Source organism: Myotis davidii, unplaced genomic scaffold (genome assembly GCF_000327345.1).
Source record: "Myotis davidii unplaced genomic scaffold, ASM32734v1 scaffold1860, whole genome shotgun sequence".
NCBI lineage: Eukaryota > Metazoa > Chordata > Mammalia > Chiroptera > Vespertilionidae > Myotis > Myotis davidii.
This window is the reverse complement of record NW_006291984.1, coordinates 47,639-53,487: the sequence shown is the minus strand read 5'-3', so window position 1 is coordinate 53,487 and position 5,849 is coordinate 47,639. Positions and strand designations below refer to the sequence as shown.

Below are 5,849 nucleotides of genomic sequence, written 5' to 3'. Positions count from 1 at the left end.
CTGGCCCAGCTCCTGGACTGGCCACTGTTGGAGCCTCTCCTAGTCAGACTGTTACTCTGGTGACACAATCTGTGGTTACCAAGGAAACTGCCACTTCTTGATGAGTTTCACCTGTTCATCCAGGAAGCCATTCGCCAGGAAGTCACAGAGCTGAGGGTCTGCGCAGGCAGAACCAGGGCCTGCAGCTCCAAGAGGGCCTGGCTCAGGTTCCTCTTCAAGGCCAGGGCAGCTTCCATGGCGACCTGAGTTTTGCCCCATTCATCTTGGGGAGGCTTCAGCATGTCCTGGAAGAGAATGTGGCCACCTTGCTTGTTTTGCAACTTTACAAGATGCTCAGCACCCTCGAGGAAGAAGTGGCCCCCGTCCTCCATGGCCACATTGTTGTGGTGGAAATAGAAGCCGCAAGAGAGAGGAACTCCAGGATGGAATCGGGCAAAGGCAAATTGCTGTCATAGTATTGAATTCAACTGGGGAAGAGATAATTCAATAGTCCTCAAAAACAGATGCCGGTATTCTACAGGAAAAATTGGGCAGCCTGAATCTGTGGTGGCAGGAGATCTGCAAACAGCTGGCAGAAAGAAGAAAGAGGCTAAAAGAACAAAAGGATATCGTGTCAGAATTTCAAAGAGATTTAAATGAATTTATTTTCTGGTTGGAAGAAGTGGGTAACATTACTACTATTGCACCTGAACCTGGAAATGAGCAACAGCTAAAAGAAAAACTTGAACAAGTCAAGTTACTTGTGTAAGAGCTGCCCCTGAGCCAGTGAATTCTAAAACAATTAAATGAAACAGGAGGAACAGTGCTTGTTAGTGCTCCCATAAGTCCAGAAGAGCAAGATAAACTTGAAAAGAAGCTCAAGCAGACAAATCTTCAGTGGATAAAGATTTCTAGAGACTTACCTACAAAACAAGGAGAACTTGAGGCTAACATAAAGGATCTTGGACAGCTTGAAGAGCAATTAAATCATCTGCTTCTGTGGTTATCTCCCATTAGGAATCAGTTGGAAATTCTCAATCAACCAAATCAAAGAAGACCATTTGATATTAAGGAAACTGAAGTAGCAGTTCAAGTTAAACAGCAGGATGTAGAAGGGATTTTGTCAAAAGGGCAGCATTTGTACAAGGAAAAACCAGCCACTGAGCCAGTGAAGAGGAAGTTAGAAGATCTGAGATCTGACTGGAAGGCAGTAACCCATTTACTTCAAGAGCTGAGGGCAAAGCAGCCTGGCCCAGCTCCTGGACTGGCCACTGTTGGAGCCTCTCCTAGTCAGACTGTTACTCTGGTGACACAATCTGTGGTTACCAAGGAAACTGCCATCTCCACACTGGAAATGCCATCCACCTTGCTTTTGGAAGTACCTGCTCTAGCAGGTTTCAACCGGGCTTGGACAGAACTTACCACTGGCTGTCTCTGCTTGATCGAGTTATAAAGTTGCAGAGGGTGATGGTGGGTGATCTTGAAGACATCAATGAGATGATCATGAAGCAGAAGGCCATGCTGCAGGATTTGGAACAGAGGTGCCCCCAGTTGTAAGAACTTATTACTGCTGCCCAGAATTTGAAAAACAAGACCAGCAATCAAGAGGCTAGAAGAATCATTACTGACCCAATTGAAAGAATTCAGAATCAGTGGGATGAAGTACAGGAACACCTTCAGAACTGGAGGCAACAGTTGAATGAAATGTTAAAGGATTCAATACATCGCTGGAAGCTAAGGAAGAAGCTGAACAGGTCTTGGGGTAGGTCAGAGGCAAGCTTGAGTCCTGGAAGAAGAGTCCCTACACAACGGATGCAATCCAAAAGAAAATCAAAGAAACCAAGCAGCTGGCCAAAGACCTCCACCAGTGGAAGATAAATGTAGATTTGGCAAATGACTTGGCACTGAAACTGCTCCGGGATTATTCTGAAGATGATACCAGAAAAGTACACATAATTACAGAGAACATCAATGCCTCTTGGGCAAGCATTCAGAAAAGAGTGAATGAGCGAGAGGCTGCTTTGGAAGAAACTTATAGATTACTGCAACAGTTCCCCCTGGACCTGAAGAAGTTTCTTGCCTGGCTTACAGAAGCTGAAACCACTGCCAACGTTCTACAGAATGCCACCCATAAAGAAAAGCTCCTGGAAGATTCCAAGGGAGTAAGAAGGCTGATGAAACAATGGCAAGACCTCCAAGGAGAAATCGAAGCTCACATCAATATCTATCACAATCTGGATGAAAATGGCCAAAAAATCCTGAGATTCCCTGGAAGGTTCTGATGAGGCAGTCCTGTTACAAAGACGTTTGGATAACATGAACTTCAAGTAGAGTGAGCTGCAGAAAAAGTCTCTCAACATTAGATCACATTTGGAAGCCAGTTATGACTAGTGGAAGTGTCTGCACCTTTCTCTTCAAGAACTTCTGGTGTGGCTACAGCTGAAAGATGATGAGTTAAGCCGGCAGACACCTGTTGGGGGTGATTTTCCAACAGTTCAGAAGCAGAATGATGTAGAGAGGGCCTTCAAGAGGGAATTGAAAATGAAAAAAACTGTAATTATGAGTACTCCTGAGACTGTACGAATATTTCTGACAGAGCAGCCTTTGGAAGGACTAGAGAAACTTTACCAGGAGCCCATAGAGCTGCCTCCTGAAGAAAAAGCCCAGAATGTCACACGGCTCCTAAGAAAGCAAGCTGAGGAGGTCAACACTGAGTGGGAAAAATTGAACCTGCACTCTGCTGACTGGCAGAGAAAATTCAATGAGGCCCTCGAAAGACTCTAGGAACTTCAGGAGGCCACAGATCAGCTAGGCCTCAAACTACGTCAAGCTGAGGTGATCAAGGGATCCTGGAAGCCCATGGGTGATATCCTCATTGACTCTCTTCAGGATCACCTGGAAAAAGTCAAGGCACTTCGAGGAGAAATTGCGCCTCTTAAAGAGAATGTAAGCCATGTCAATGACCTTGCTCGTCAACTCACCACATTGGGCATTCAGTTGTCACCATATAATCTCAATATTCTGGAAGACCTGAACACCAGATGGAAGCTCCTGCAGGTGGCTGTTGAGGACCCCATCAGGCAGCTGCACGAAGCTCACAGGGACTTTGGCCCGGAGTCACAGCACTTTCTTTCCACTTCTGTCCAGGGTCCCTGGGTGAGAGCCATCTCGCCAAACAAAGTGCCCTATTATATCAACCACGAGACCCAAACAACATGCTGGGACAATCCCAAAATGACAGAGCTCTACCAGCCTTTAGCTGACCTGGATAATGTCAGGTTCTTGGCTTATAGGACTGCCATGAAACTCCGAAGACTGCAGAAGGCTCTTTGCTTGGATCTCTTGAGCCTGTCAGCCGCATGTGATGCCTTGGATCTGCACAACATCAAGCAAAATGACCAGCCTATGGACATTCTGCAGATCATTAATTGTTTGACCACTATTTATGACCTCTTGGAGCAAGAGCACAACAATCTAGTCAATGTCCCTCTCTGCGTGGATATGTGTCTCAATTGGCTGCTGAATGTTTGACACGGGACGAACGGGGAGGATCTGGGTCCTGTCTTTAAAACAGCCATCATTTCTCTGTGTAAAGCACACTTGGAAGACAAGTACAGATACCTTTCCAAGCAAGTGGCAAGTTCAACAGGATTTTGTGACCAGCACAGGCTGGGCCTCCTTCTGCATGATTCCATCCAAATCCCAAGACAGTTGGGTGAAGTTGCATCCTTTGGGGGCAGTAACATTGAGCTGAGTGTCAGAAGCTGCTTTCAGTTTGCCAGTAGTAAGCCTGAGATCGAAGCGGCCCTCTTCCTAGACTGGATGAGGTTGGAACCCCAGTCCATGGTGTGGCTGCCAGTCCTGCACAGAGTGGCTGCTGTGGAAACCGCCAAGCATCAGGCCAAGTGTAACATCTGCAAGGAATGCCCAATCATTGGATTCAGGTACAGGAGTCTGAAACACTTTAATTATGACATCTGCCAAAGTTGCTTTTTTTCTGGTCGAGTTGCAAAAGGCCATAAAATGCACTACCCCATGGTGGAATATTGCACTCCGACAACATCAGGAGAAGATGTTCGTGACTTTGCCAACATACTAAAAAACAAATTTCAAACCAAAAGGTATTTTGCAAAGCATCCCTGAATGGGCTACCTGCCAGTGCAGACTGTCATACAGGGGGGCAACATGGAAACTCCTGTTACTCTGATCAACTTCTGGCTGGTAGATTCTGCGCTGCCTCGTGCCCTCAACTTTCACAAGATGATACTCATTCACGCATTGAACATTATGCTAGCAGGCTAACAGAAGTGGAAAACAGCAATGGATCTTATCTAAATGATAGCATCTCTCCTAATGAGAGCATAGATGATGAACATTTGTTAATCCAGCATTACTGCCAAAATTTGAACCAGGACTCCCCCCTGAGCCAGCCTCATAGTCCTGCCCAGATCTTGATTTCCTTACCTTTCCCCACTGCTGTCTCCTCCTGAAATGATGCCCACCTCTCCTCAGAGTCCCAGGATGCTGAGCTCATTGCTGAGGCCAAGCTACTTCGTCAACACAAAGGCCGCCTGGAAGCCAGGATGCAAATCAAGGAAGACCACAATAAACAGCTGGAGTCCCAGCTGCATAGGCTAAGGCAGCTGCTGGAGCAACCTCAAGCAGAGGCCAAGGTGAATGGAACAACTGTGTCCTCGCCTTCTACCTCTCTTCAGAGGTCAGACAGCAGTCAGCCTATGTTGCTCCGAGTGGTTGGCAGTCAAACTTCAGAATCCATGCGTGAGGAAGATCTTCTGAGTCCTCCCCAGGACACAAGCACAGGGTTAGAGGAAGTGATGGAGCAACTCAACAACTCCTTCCCTAGTTCAAGAAGACACAATGTAGGAAGCCTTTTACACTTGGCAGATGATTTGGGCCAAGTGAGGGAGTCCTTAGTTTCAGTCATGACAGATGGAAAAAGGGGCAGAATAAATGTTTTACAACTCCTGAAGAAAAACAACAAAACAACAACAACAAACAAACAAAAAAACAAATTGGAACGGAGGAAGTAAAACAGTCATTATTTGCGCTCTACCTGGAGCCATGAATCTCAGCCTCTTCTCACATGACTAGTCCACTCCTGATCTCCCTCTACCAGGGTGAACAAATGAGATTTTTTTTAAAATATATTTTATTGAGTTTTTACAGAGAGGAAAGGAGAGAGACAGAGAGTTAGAAACATCGATGAGAGAGAAACATCGACCAGCTTTCTCCTGCACACTCCCCACTGGGGATGTGCCCACAGCCAAGGTACATGCCCTTGACAGGAATCGAACCTGGGACCCTTCAGTCTGCAGGCCAACGCTCTATCCACTGAGCCAAACCAGTTTCGGCGCAAATGAGATCTTTGCCCTGGCTCTTTAAGAGGGCACCTAAGTCTCTTCCTGGTGGACAGAAATACTGCTGATTTTCATAGCCAGATGTTATGTTCTTGCCTCTTTTCAGCTCTTGCACTCTGGGCTGGGGAGATAGGCATGGGGTTGAGATTCCTCACATCTCAGGAAAACCTTTGCAGCTGAGATATCCCTCTGGTTTCTCCGCAGCCACCTGTGAGTGCTGGGCCAGACTTTTTTGATCTGTGCCCTCCCTACCAGTCTTGATATGGCTTCTTCTCTAAATCCTTCATTATAAGACTACTAGAGGCCTGGTGCACAAAAATTTGTGTACTCAGGGGGTCCTTCAGCCTGGCCTGTGCCCTCTCACAGTCTGGGACCCCTTGGGGGATGACCACCTGCTGGTTTAAGCCTGCTCCCTGGGGGATCGGGCCTAAGCTGGCAGTCAGACATCACTCTGGAAGCCCGGGAGCCCTCGGGGGCTATCCACTTACCAAG

At 46.9% G+C, this 5,849-nt stretch overlaps 1 pseudogene; it reads left to right on the top strand.

Annotated features, from left to right (window-relative positions):
• Positions 1–1,230: 1,230 nt before the first annotated feature.
• Positions 1,231–4,283, top strand: LOC102772204 (annotated as a pseudogene).
• Positions 4,284–5,849: the final 1,566 nt, after the last annotated feature.